Genomic DNA, 14,512 nt, shown 5'->3' with positions numbered 1-14,512 from the left:
TTCCACTTCTAGCCATTAGATCTTATTACACCTTTTGTTTGCTAGATTGAATCATAGAATCATAGAATATCAGGGTTGGAAGGGACCTCAGGAGGTCATCTAGTCCACCCCCCCTGCTCAAGACAGGACCAATCCCCCCAGTCAGATTTTTGCCCCAGATAGCTAAATGGCCCCCTCAAGGATTGAACTCACAACCCTGGGTTTAGCAGGCCAATGCTCAAACCACTGAGCCCTGTACTATCAAATTGCTCTTCCCCCATTTAGTTATTTATAAATAAGGCTACGAGTCTGTCACGGAAGTCACGGATTCCGTGACTTTCTAGGACTTCTGCAGCCTGCAGATGTGACTGACCGCAGGGCCACCCAGGCGGGCCGTCCCCCCTCCCCCTCCAGCAGTGGTTCTGGGCTGCCCCCCATGCCAGCAGCAGTGGTCCTGTGTGCCCCTCCCCACCAGCAGCAGTGGGGGCCCCGGATGACACCCTCCCATCATTGGTGGGCCCCAAAGGACCCCCCTTCCCCAAGCACCAGCGGGCACTCTGGAGCACACCGCCTCCCAGCATCAGCAGGTGCACCAGACCACCCCTCCAGAGCAGCAACTTTGCTCCCAAAGCACCCAAGATTTAGTCAGGGGAATATAGTACAAGTAATGGACAGATCACAGGGCTGTGAATTTTTATTTATTGCCCGTGACCTGTCCACGACTTTTACTAAAAATACCAATGAGTAAATCTTAGCCTTAGTTATAATCTATGATCAAGTCATCCCTTAAGCTTTGCTTGGGTAAGCTAAATAAATGGAGCTCCTTCAGTCTTTCACGCTAAGTCAAGTTTTCCAATCTCATAGTCTTTCTCATTGCTCTTCTCTGAATTTTGTCTTAAATTTTTCAACATCTTTCTTGAATTGTGGACACTAGAACTGGACACAGTATTCCAATAGCGATCACACCAGTGCCAAATACAAAGGTTATTAACCTCTCTACTCCTACTTGATATTCCTCTGTTTATATATTCAAGGATATGTTAACCCTTTTGGCCACAGCATCTTGCTAGGAGCTCAGGTTATGCTAATTATCTGCCATACCTCCCCAAGTCTTTTTCACAAGCACTGCTTCCCAGGGTAGTCTCCCATCCTATAAGGATGACCTGCATTCTTTGTTTTTGGTATATGACTTTGCATTTGGTTATATTAAAATTCATATGGTTTGCTTGGACCCAGCTTACCAAGTGATCCGGACAGCTGTCAGTGACCTCTTCTTTATTTTCCATACCCCCAGTCTCTGTCATCTGCATACTTTATCAATAATGTCTCTTTCTTCCTGGTCATTGATAAAAATAGTGAATAGTTACTAGGCTAGAACTTGCCATGATGTAATTTCTAGTGATGTAATTTTGCTTTCTTGAATAAAATGAAGTTCTAGTAAGAAGTGCTAAATCTTATAATGGTGTAACGGTTATATTTTACCATTGTGTGAGAATTTGCCTTCGGAAGCGTAAAGCAAAGTCTAATGTGTCTTTTGTGCTTGGTTCAAGTGCCTTCTGAGAAGTGACCTAGAACTTTTAAGTTGAAGTTGTCAAGGCTGATTCTCCACTCTGGCACTTCGAGTGCAGAAGATGGGGGCCCGCAAGGATTCTAAAAATTTAATACTGACCACTCCAGGCTTGTATTAAACTCCCATGGTTACAGCTTTTCTCTGACCTAGATTTCCAGAAACCCTTTCCCTCACCAAAGGCACTTATGTAAATTAAGTTGTCATGGGATAAGAGGGAAGATCCTTTCATGGATTGAGAACTGGTTAAAAGAAAGGTAGGAATAAATGGTAAATTTTCAGCATGGAGAGGGGTAACTAGTGGTGTTCCCCAAGGGTCAGTCCTAGAACCAATCCTATTCAACTTATTCATAAATGATCTGGAGAAGGGGGTAAACAGTGAGGTGGCAAAGTTTGCAAATGATACTAAACTGCTCAAGATAGTTAAGTCCAAAGCAGACTGTGAAGAACTTCAAAAAGATCTCACAAAACTAAGTGATTGGGCAACAAAATGGCAAATGAAATTTAATGTGGATAGATGTAAAGTAATGCACAAAGTAATGGAAAAAATAACCCCAACTATACATACAATATTATGAGGGCTAATTTAGCTACAACTGATCAGGAAAGAGACCTTGGAGTCATCGCGGATAGTTCTCTGAAGATGTCCACCAGTTTATTAAACAACATGTGCACAAACCTCTTAGGACACAAAATCCAATCCTGTTCTTAAAAAAGGTAAATTTTATTAAAAGCAAAAAAAAGAGAAAGAAATACATTTGAAAACTCAGGCTATTGCTAGATTTAAAAAATCCACTTACAAAAATTAAGCATCAAGAATAACCACCTTGAGGTCCAGCTTAAAGGTTACAAGCAAAACAAAAGCATTTGGGTTTAGCACAGAGGAGTCCACAAGCCATAAAGAAATAAAAAGAAATAAACCGAATCGCGTCTTCCTAGACATTTCTCGATCTACTTATCTGGGGGTTTCTAGTGAGTAGTTTCTAGGTATGATTCGGATGATTTTTCATACCTGGTCCCAAGCTTCTAACAGCATAGTTCCAGCCCTGTCTCTGCTTCTCCCCTGAGAACAACAGAGACAAACAGACAAAGGGGAAGTTTTTTCCCAATTTTAAAAAGTTCTAGCCTTTCCATTGGCTCTTTTGGTTAGGTGCCCATTCCCTTCCTTTTACCTATGCAGGGAGACTTTTTAACCCTTTACAGGTAAAGCAAGTAGAGAACAACTACTGAGAGGGATTTTATAGCTAGCTGGCTGGCTGGGTGTCCATAAAAGGAAGCTTCCCCCCCTCACTCCCCATTTATCACAGAAGTAATGAAAACTAAATTGAGACAAGGGGATGGCCTTGAGGTTAAAGCACTAGGCTGGGATTTAGAGCATTTGGAGTAATTCCTAGCCCTGCTACGGATTTTTTCGTCTGGCCTTGGACAAATGATTGAATCTCCTTGTGCCTCAGATTCCTGTCTGTAAAACTGAGATACTTCCTTTCTCCCAACTTTTTGTCTTTTCTTTTTAAATTGTAAGCCCTTTGGAAGCCTCTTTCTGTGTATATGTGTACAATGCTTAGCTCAGTGGGCCCTATCCCAGTTGGGGACTTGAGGATCTATTGTAATATAAATGTGTGTTGCTCTCTGTGTTGCTATGGACTTTGCCTTTATAATTGTATAATTTATTCTTAGTTAAAGCAACTTTCTAATATTTAAACGTTCTTTAGCTTTAAGTCTAAGGTCAGTTTAAATCACTCTTATCCAAGAGAGTTTTATACAATTAGTACATCATCTGATTTGGAGCTTTTTCTGGGAACTTTTCTCTGTTATCCTCTTCCTGGGTGGAATTACACCACCTCTTCTGAGGCTGTTAATCAACTTCCATAACATGTTTTGTTTTCTTTGTGGTTTGTTTAGAAAAGGAGAAGTTAGAATGTGAAGCGACAAACTTTAAGAATACGCTATAAAGAAAAGGAATTGAATTTGAAATTAATGCTTGTATTGACTCTGCCCAGCATTTGTAGCAAAAGGTTAATTTCCCAAAATTCTTATGTGAGCCACAATGACAAAATTAAGGAAGGAGAGGTGTTTAAAAAGTAGTAATTAGTAACTATGGTGACATATGTCTTATTGCAGCAAGTCAGTCAGCTATATATAAACTAAAGTACTTGTAAATTAGAACTCCTCCTCTAGATCTGGCTGTCTTCAAAAATATGCCTTGTACATCAAAATTAGTGACATTGATGTTAAAGGAAGTCTATTTTTGTAAAGTGTTCTCATATTTTGTGGTAAAATGTTTTATCTTTTTGGAGGGGAGGGTGAAGTATTACACGGAACTGTTCCTTTTAATATGTGATGGCTATTTGCAATTTAATGGCCCTACCTGAATGATGCAATGGATACCTGAATTTTTTGGAAATGAATTTTACTTTCTGAACTTCTATTTATATTTAGCACTTTAGTTTTTCCAGAGAAGAGTGGTGCCCAGTTGTCTCAGCGGAGGAGCTTGGGCTGAAGTTGGAGCTGGGGGCTGAACTGGGGGGCAGGTGGAGGAGCTGGGGCTAGAGGCAGAGCTGGCCTGGGGCTAGAGAGGGAATGATGGCAGAGCTAGGGTGGGGACAGAGCTGTGGCTGGGTGGCACTCCCTCCCTGCCCCCATTCCTGCAGCGTGCCCCCCAAATGTTCCTCCGTGCCCTCTCGGGGGCGCATCCCACTGTTTGGGGATCACTGATATAGAGGAAAAATAATCTTTCAGTAAGAGGGACAACATTATTGTTTAGCATGCTATTGGGGAGAGGAAGACAGCCTCAGGCCACATTTTTCTCAGTGTCTCTTTAATTTTCTTACTGGATTGACAGTGATCTTATGTGCTGCCTTAATGCTGTTCAAGGTGTTTGGGAATCATTCTTCCGCAGTTTGGTTGCCATTTTCCGATTCTGCTGCCTTTGCAGGTTGGGTAAAGTTTACATTACCCAGCTTAAAGAACGAGGAGTCCTTGTGGCACCTTAGAGACTAACACATTTATTTGGGCATAAGCTTTCGTGGGCTAAAACCCACTTCATCGGATGCATGCAGTGGAAAATACAGTAGGAAGATATACATATACACAGAGAACATGGAAAAAATGAGTGTTGCCATACCAACTATAATGAGACTAATCAATTAAGGTGGGCTATTATCAGCAGGAGAAAAAAAACTTTTGCCCATTTATCAAAAGTTTGAGTCCCATTTTCCACACATTATGGAGAAATATAAAACTGTAAACCGCTGTTACACAAAAATATTGGCTGTATACTAAGAGGTTAATAGTTTATGACCACTCAGATATTCTTCTCAAATGTTTCAGACTTAAGCATTACTTTTTTGTGTTTTGTAGCAGCAGCAGTTGGGTTCTTGATTTTAAGAGGATAGGGCTGATTTGCATAGGATGGTTTAAGTTTTCCCTGTGCAATAGCTACATAGCAAGCAATCTTATTTGACTTGCTAATGTAAGTTTTAATGCAGTCTCCAAATGAGAAACATGTTAGACCTTTGGAGTAATCTTGTCATTTTCTAAATTTGGAGAGATGGACAATGAATTCTGCACACACTTCAGTAGAGTTGGCTTCTGTGCTAACTCTTTATAGAGCAGCATGTGAGGGAGGCAGAGTTGTGGCTCTGAGGGCCAGTGATAACAAAGGGTGTGCGAGATTGCAGTTCCTTTTTAATCCATTAGCTATAAAAGCAGCCACTGAGCTGTTCTTTGCTCTGCCTGGAAATTAGGGAGTTGATTTTTGTGCACTCTTTCCCCACCCAAACCCACTTTACTTTGGTGTTCTGTAAGAAGTGTTGATTTCTGTGTATCAGATTTACACAAATGTGAAAAACCTAACGCTATTTAGATTAATCCTCCAAAGAGAATTGCTTTATTGTATAGCAGCTGTCTCAAATCATAAGCTGAGGAAAACTGTCCTACAACAAGAGAAGGGAAACGAACATTGCCTTTCAGTAGCCAGGTAGAGAGATTCTAACAGAATGTCAACTGTCAGCAAAGTTCAGATCATCAGATGAGCAAAATGCTTTCTTATATCTCGGGAACATTCTCTTCACTTCGGATTTTTGCTAACTTAGTGTGTTTTGATGGCAGAAATTTCTTTACTGGACATTAGTTTAATCACTTGAGAAATGAATTCAAGACTTAGAGTTGGGAATTCTACTTCCTTTAATTCATTCATTACAAACTTCAGGGTCCTATGCTCTGTTCTAGTAAGCACTTCCACAGAGTTAAAGAAACTCAAAAGCTGTGGAAATTACAAGCCATCTTTTTGTAACATTCCAAGTTGGCAGGAGTATGGTTAAGGTATTCCTGGGGGGATTCTGCACCACTGCACGTGTGCAGAATTCATGGTTCTCCCTCTCTTCCCCCCCCCCCCCGATTTTTCTCTCTGCATAATATGGATTCTGCTGGTGAAGCACTGCAGTTACATCTTTTGCCCACCAGGGGCTGCTGTGGCACTAGAAGAGAGGGCAGTTCCTCACAGTGGGGCCAGATGAAGAGGCACAGGATGGACAGAGCAGGGCATGCAGGGTTGCTGGGAGGTCACAGATTGGGGTTCAGAAAGGCTAGTGGGGGTGACAGCATTGAGCCAGAAGCTAAATGGGAGGGGGCTGCAGGGACACAGGGATGGGAGAAGGAGGCTGCATGGACACGGCGGGGATGGGGGCAGCTGTGCCTGACTGAATGGGAAGGATAGGTGTCATCCAGGGTCTGCATGGGGGAGACTCTTCAACTCCTTAACAATCCCCACCCGCAAAAAATGCGTTCCATACTTCTCCCACCCACACCCAACAACCCTCCAGGTTCACTTCCATGCTCCTTCCCTCTCCCTCAGCTTCTCCATTACCCCCAAATCTCCCAGGACTTTGCACTGCTGCTGAGGGGTGCGGGAAATAGTAATTCCTTTAAACTACAGTACAAAAACCTGAGTCCTGTATTAATATGCTTAGTAAGGAATCTATTTGTGTGTGTTTAAAAAAAAAAAAAAATCCTGAATCTTTTTGTTTGTTTGTATTGTTATAGATGTATTTGCTGACAGGTATTTTTAAATAAATTACCAAAATAATTGAAACTGGCATGATTATATTGTGTTATTTTGAAAAATAAAATATCCAGAATTTTGCAGAAGCTTAAAATACTATGTGCAGAATTTTTAATTATTTGGCACAGAATTCCACCAGGAGTATTAAAGCCTCCTTTTCCTCAGAAGTATGCTTGAAATCTCCTTGATTCATCATGCATGCCACCTTATGCTAAGCAAACCAGTTAACATCTGCATTATTAGTTACCAAAAAAGTGTTTTCAACTTAGTTCTTGAAAAGAAGAATTAGTTTGTTTTTAAATGTACAGTTCCTTCACTCTACTTTTTTATAGGTAATAGTATAAGCCTCTGATTCATTTTCAGCATTAGACCTATACAGTATTAAGGCTTCTCTTAATTCCTTGCTAGACTTCTAGAAAAGTACCAGCTTATACAATGACTTAAATCCAGAAAAAGTTTCCACAGGTTGTTAAGGTAATTCTTCAATTGTACAACCTAAAAGAGTTAAGTAATCATGAGAGAGATCAAACAACAAAAAATCATACTAACTGACAGTAGTATAATTCCTACAACTAGAAAATGATAGTTGTGTTCAGTGTTTATGCCAGTCCTGGTGGTTGGCTAATAATTCCTGCAGATGGATGTGGAAAACTAAGATTTTTGATGACATTCTCTCTCTCTCTCTCTCTCTTCTCTTTCCCCCCCCCCCCCCCACCCACCCACCCACACACAAGGGACTAGCTATCTTTGTTTTTGGTAGTTTGTCTCCATCAGTTCGAGGACACAGTCCTGAGCAGGCCCATGTTAGAATAAAGAAGGTGTCCTTGGAGGCTTAAGGGCAAAATTGATTTGTCACATGCTTCAGTGTGCAGCTTTCCTTGCAACCTATATGAGGTACCAACAGCTTTAAGGCACTTGGTCCTACTTTCAACAAAATATGCCTTCTCAGTCTTCCAGCATGACTCCAGGAAGTGTCAAACCCCATTCTGGTGTGAGGGGAATTCTGCTGCCCATCTCCAGTTCACATCCTACAATGCTAGAAGTTCTGTGTGAACTACTGGGACAGCTTAGACTCAAAAGATGCATTTCTACTTGAAAACATCTCCTTGTAACACCTAAGGTTACTATAAATGTAAATATTGGAGAATTTTTTAAAATTAAATTGTACATCTGAGAACACCTTGTCGTCATTCTCATGTACAGCTCTATAAGATTAAAAATAAATTTAAAAAATAATTAAATTTAAAGAATTATTTCATTTCAATATAAATAAGATTATGTAGTAAGTTTTCTTCCCATTTTATAATCTTAAATTGTTATTGTTTTGTACTTGTTTCTTTAGTTTTCTAATTAATAGATTTTTAGATATTGCATAGAATTTTTTTCTCTTCCGAGGTTTTGTACTTAGACTTTATATTTATGCTGAAATAGACAAATAGAGGCCTTATTAACATGCTTAGCATGAGAACAAAAAAATCAAAAAATCTTTTGGCTAGGCTGTACTCAACATTTGAAGTTATTTGTAAATGTACTTCTAAGTCATTTATGTGCTTTTGAAAATCCCACCCTTAGATGCCCAAATATGGCCATAGGCGCCTATCTTTAGGTCAGTATTTTTTAAATATTTGGGCGGGGTTGAGAGCTGGTCCTCTGCAGAAGTATCTCCATTCTGTATTTGGACTTGCTTGTCTCACCTTCTTGGCCCCATATCTGTTTCCTGAGTCTTCATTTTTTCCCAGGCTTTTCTTTTTATCATCAGTGCCCTGTTGTACAACATAGAAACAGATTTCTTAAGGGTATGCCTACCACTTTAAGGTTTAGATGTGTTAACAAACATGATTGTGAATTTTAGAATAGACACTGCAAAAATGCTTGTTGCTAGTCATGCTTAAACACAACTAGCAACAATTATTTGTGTAGCACTATGCTTGAATTTACAGTAGGGTTCATTAACTGATATTAGTGTGTGTTAAAACACAACTAAAATTCAAGTATAGACATAATGTAAAATGTGAAGTTTGCAAACAGAAGTATTTTATTCCTAGCTTGTGTATTAACTTGACATTCTATAGTAGAATGGAAATTGTCTGTAGCTTCCATTTAATCAAACTTTCTTCTTGCAGATAACTTATTGCAGTGTAATTTTTTTCTTTACAGTTCTATCTTCAAGACACTAAGAGTAGTAATGGTACCTTCATAAACAGTCAGAGATTGAGTAGAGGATCTGAGGAAAGCCCACCATGTGAGATTCTGTCTGGTGACATCATCCAGTTTGGTGTAGATGTGACAGAGAACACGCGGAAAGGTAAGGGTACGGATCACCTTTTTTTCGTTTCTATTTTTAACTTCAATTGTCAAGTATACTTATTGGGAACATTGTATTACACAGAAAACTTCAATGGGAAAAACAAACAAACTTAAAAGTTTTAAATAGGCTGTGGTATTGTAGGGAAATCTAGGGGTTCCTGTGTGGTTTTTACCAATGTTTTTACGCTCCAGATAGGAGAATCCCACGCTATTTTCAAACAATAGGATGGTGCTGCTGCAGATGGTAGTTTGCATCAAGTATTTCTTGATGGCATGGTCAGCAGTAGTTTGAAACTGATGAGGCTCTTGCTGACTGACTCTTTTTTCCTCCCCTTGCTGCTATTGCTACTGGGAGCACTCTGAAATTGAGAGAGAAAAGGATGAAAAGATGATGGAAAGCTAGAGATATGCTGCTGCTAATTGAGTGACTGCTAAATGAAAGAGAAATGCCTCATCCTCCAGCTTGAACTTGTGCTCTCGTTCAATCATGCACACTCATGAAAGCCCTGTATTAAGATAAAAGATGCCTCTCTGGGTTAATTGGTAGACCTGCTGTCCCTAGCCCCTTTCTTCTGCATTTATGTACAGTTCAGCTTATTTTTCTAATAGTGATTGTCATTTCTTGTTCTTTGTTAGGCTTACTCTATGCATGAGCTTGTAATAGGCTTATAATATATATATCCTTATGAAATTTCTTAAGAAAATGAGTGCTCATTAGATGACTTACACATCAGAATTCTGGCCATTCTTGGAAAGAATGCTGCATGAATTATTTATTCAGCAACACGAAGTTTGGCAAGAAAAATTAAGTGCCTCAATGGAAGCATAAAGTTAGTCTCTACTGCTGTACCAAAATTCTTCACTTTCTTTATAAAGATGATATTCAAAAACCTTATATTAGGAAGAAGAGAGTATTAAGATAAATTGATATTTGAGGGAAAATTCTGGATTAACTGCAGATGATAGTATCTTACTCAATAGTATCCCAGAATAGCAGAAATTTTAAAGGGCATAAGGTGACTAGGATGAGATTATGAATTCATGCTGCTGTTTAATGTGTGTTGTTCTTTCCCCCCATATATTTGTATATGTGTGGCTCTAGCCTCGCAGTTTATATTGGACACTAAAATATTAAGAAAAATTTAATAGGGAATTAAGGAATATGTTGTCAAGTAATTGGGGAGTAATTCAGCAAGGCATTGGAAAGGTCTTCTAGGGTTGTAAATTACCTTCAGAATATGGTGGGAGTAAAAGTCAGCCAAATGAACTCTGCTTTTTACTTCCCTCCCAAATGTTCCTACTATATATATCCCCTGAGTTCCTTTCTGAACTAAACATTTTTATTTTTTTTGTACTAAAAGAAAAAAATTAGAATTGAGTTTAAGCACCATTTTGATGATTTGAAGAATTTTATCAAATAACCTACCCAACTTGAAATTTTTTCAAGTGTCCTTCAGTCCTCTGCAAACTTGATTTTGATGAGGAGCCAGTGTTGTGGATAAAAAACGAAGCAACATTTATGCATTGCAGACTTGCCTGGGAATTATTTAAAAATGCCATTAGATCTACAATCAATGAATGCCATATATAATGCATTCCAGGAATATGTAGAATGCACTGTACCATAGAGTACACTCCACCGCAAATAAACTTGGGAATGTTTTATTTTTGGCAAAAATTGCTGCTTACACTAAAAGAGCAGGTGCTAGAGTTTGGAGTATCTGGGTCCAATCAAAAGGCCATGTGAGCTAGTTGAAGAGAACACTTTGAACTTTCATGTTGTGAAAAGAAAGTGAGTCTCAATTACTTGTGTCAATATCTACAAGTAAGACAAATCATGTAAAATCTTCTGGAGAATGCAGCTAAGGAGATGCGTTCCAAGTATGGCAAGAATAAGTAGTTTCATGGTTTTAAATCCTTCCTTCAAAATTCCACAGTATCTTATACTATATTGCAATCCAGTCACTTCACTAATTTCATTTTGGTAAACCTAAGCTGTTCCAAAGATGGGTTGTTAGAAGGAAGGTTATTTAAAAGCTTCCTATGTACTGGTTGCATACATAATTTTAAAAATAAGTTCATGTAACCCATACATTCTTTTATTCATTTACAATGACCAGTATATGAGGAGAGAAATTGGCATTCAGAACAGATGTCTGTCATTCATTTGATTAACTTCCCATTTAAAATCGGGGCTGAAAACGTAACCCTGTCTTAAGCCTTAAGGAATATTTTTAAGTCAAGTGACAAGTACAAACATAACTTGTTGATTTACAACTAAGTGTTTATGCTAACGTTTTAAAAGGAACACTGTCACTTGAATTTTTGAAATTGACATATTAAAAAACATTTTTATATTGTACTCTTTATATAATGTGCTCTGAAATTTATTTTTTAAAATGCAATAATTTTTTTTGCTGATATTCATGCTACTTTCCAGTAAGGAGGAGACTGGGTTAACCAATGATATCACAAAATGTGCTCCCTTCCCCCATTCATTGGCTTGGAGAGTGAAGAAGGGTAGGGTTCCCCTGCTGCCTTCCTATCTCCTGTTCATCCCAAGCTTTATGCAGAAGTCCACAATAAGGAGACTCTGAACATAGAAACCCCACACATTGCACTGCTGTTACTAATGAACACCCTCATGCAGTTCCTGGGGAAGAACATACACATTAGCTCCCTTCAGAGCATGAATGAGAGTGACATCGTCATGCCAGTGCACATGAGAGGAACTACAGCTGAACAGCAGCATAATGAACTGACTATACAGAAAACACAAAGGGCTGTTAAAATGCACATAGTAAACAAATGGAAACAATACATTCTTTTGTTAATTTCTTTTAGTTTACTATAATATTAACTCTTATTATTAATAATAACAATAGAAAAAATGCAGACAATATGCCATATAAAAGTAGTGACACTCCTTTAAAACTAAATTCTATTCTGATATTTATATAGCATCTTATACAGACATTAGTCATCTTAGCCTTCTGAAAAACAATTCCGTGCTGATAATGTAGTGATTGTACAGGCAAAAAGTAGTAGTTGTGCTTTTGAAAACCTTTGGACATATATCGATATCATTATAACCTGCTTTTATTGTAAAGGCTATTTTGTTTGAGTAACCAGTTTTCCCAATAGAGAAGAATTCCACTTTGGTCTGGTTCATCCAAATAATTGCACATGTAAAAAGGTAATGTTGCCCCTACTGGGTTATAGTCTAAGCATTTGTTCCTCAAATTCCTGGTGCTGAGCTAGAATCCCTGACATAGGCCACAGATGAGTTCTTCCAAACTTTTTTTCCTTATTAACTTGACTAGCAAAGTTATGCTCTTTATGTTGTTATTGGTGAGCACCTAGGTTTATTCACTTTTTCCCGACTTAGTGCATGTTTTCTCTGTTGCTCACCCTGTCAACATTTCTCTGCATGTTGCTTTGTTTAGTGATGGCTTGCTTTTTGTTATAGCGATTATTTACATTCCCAGTAAATGTCAAAATATTACATCCATGTACTCTGTGTACCCGATACATTGAATTATATTATAGTGGTTCTGAGAAATAATCTGGAAGTGATCCATAAATTTCTGTTACTCACATTTACATGTTTAACAAAATAACCGTTTCTTAAAGGGACACTGTCAATTTGAAATCGGGTCAATCCTAATTTCCATTTTAAAGATGGGGATTAACTATTCATAGCATAACTATATTTATGAAAGGGAGCAATGAATATTTCATGTTTGGTCCTGACTGGTTATGAAACCTAGTCAATTAAAAAAAAGTTTAAAGTACCTTTAGATATTACATCTGCCTCCGAATCTTCCTGCCATTTTTAAAATTGTATTTTTCTATTTTAAAAAAATCTTTCTTTCTCCCGTGTTGCTATGTGGAAGGTCCCACATAAATGGGGAAACTGACCATACATGCTGCTGTCAAAAGCCCAGAATTGTCAAACTGAAACGAGAGAAACTTATTTCTTGAAATAATTTCAGTTACCATAGCTATTATTACGCCAAGTAAGAAGGAAGAAAAATCAGACAAAAGCATGACTTTTAAGTTGACAGTCCCTCTTAGTACATGACACAAGCTGCAACAGAGCTATAACTAAGCATTTTAGTGCTCAGGGTGAGCAAGCATATTTGTTCTCCCTAGAGGCAATGCGTGGGCGGCATGTGGGGTCATGTGCCCTCCCAGATTTCTGCCTTCCATTTAGCGCACAGGTTTTCAAACTGTGAGCTGCGTCTCCCTAAGGGGAGACACCCCACAATTTAAAAACTGTTGCCTCCTGCCAGAAGGCAGTATGCAATGTCAAAAAACACTGACAGATTTTGCTACAAGTAGCAGTTACGGACCTCCATAGATGTTCTCTTTTTGCTGCCTTGTCACAATTTGCTACTTCCTGGCTCATTGATCCACGAGCAGCAAATTCTGATAGACGGACACCCATCGCAGTTGGCTACCTCAAGCTTTCCCAGCCTCGGTTCATGTGAGCATGCTCAGTATGAGCCAAGCAGCACACTCAGTGCCCTGCCTGCCTGTGACACCGGGAGAGCATACTCCAACCAGGGTCACTGGGCCTGCGATTGCAGGGGGGGAGGGGAGAGATGCGGGGGGGGGGAGGGAAGGGAAGGGCAGCGACGAGCACTCTGGGCTCCAGCCAATGCCTCTGGGCCCAATCCTGTGCCGGGGGAGTGAGGGAGGTGCTGGTGGGCTAGATTGGTGGGTGGGGTGATGCTGCAGGGTCCGATCCTGCGCACCACCCCATTTTTGCACCTCTGCTGGCTCTGTGCCCTGGGCGGCTGCCCCACTCGCCCCACTCTAGTTATGGCCCTGAGCTACAAAACACAAAAATGTATTATGTATCACCTTTAAGTTTGATCATTCATTGAGTAACTGAATGGAATGTTATGGGGCTATCTATTTTTCTTTTTTGAACATTCAGTATCAAAGAACATGAATTGTGCAATTACATCTCCATTTCATACAAAGACATTTCAAAATCATTATTCTGCACATGAGAAACTAGCAAATAAGTTACAAAACAAATTAAGCAGCACTAGTTGCCCTCTACTTCCACGTTCAGTGATATTCAGAATAATGACATAAACCTTTGATTGGTGAGTTTGTTTTATTGAAACTTGGTAAAGTTGCTGTTTCATGTATTTGGGTATCTATTTTTGTATTTCTCCTGTGCTTTGAATGCTGTTTGTTTATAGACTAGACCAGGGGTGGCCAGCCTGAGCCTGAGAGAGAGACAGAATTTACCAATGTGCATTGCCAAAGAGCCACAGTAATAAGTCAGCAGCCCCCGTCAGCTCCCCTCCACCCCCAGTGTCTCGCACCCGCCAGCAGCACCACCGATCAGCACCTAACTCTCCATCCCTGCGCCTCCCACCCGCCACGATCAGCTGTTTTGTGGTGTGGAGGAGGAGCAAGGGCGCGGCAGACTTGTGGGAAGGGGCGGGGGCATTGGGGGAAGGAGTGGAGTGGGGCCGGGGCCTGGGGCAGAGCCAGGGGTTGAGCAGTGAGCACCCTGTAGCACATTGGAAAGTTGGCGCCTGTAGCGCCAGTCCCGGAGTTGGCGCCTATTCAAG

General features: G+C 39.8%; 1 protein-coding gene across 4 annotated transcripts in view; it reads left to right on the top strand.

Annotated features, from left to right (window-relative positions):
- The first annotated feature begins 8,835 nt into the window (after positions 1-8,835).
- SLMAP (sarcolemma associated protein) overlaps positions 8,836-14,512 on the top strand; it is a 92,657-nt gene continuing 86,980 nt past the window's right edge. For all 4 annotated transcript variants that reach the window (XM_024220934.1, XM_024220926.1, XM_024220942.1 and 1 more), the window contains exon 1: positions 8,836-8,913. The gene's annotated coding sequence lies outside the window, so the exon portion shown is untranslated. The remainder of the gene's footprint in view (positions 8,914-14,512) is intronic.

This window comes from Terrapene carolina, unplaced genomic scaffold (assembly GCF_002925995.2).
Source record: "Terrapene carolina triunguis isolate 2854851 unplaced genomic scaffold, T_m_triunguis-2.0 Scaffold89, whole genome shotgun sequence".
NCBI classification, from domain to species: domain Eukaryota; kingdom Metazoa; phylum Chordata; order Testudines; family Emydidae; genus Terrapene; species Terrapene triunguis.
This window is presented reverse-complemented; position numbering and strand designations above follow the sequence as displayed.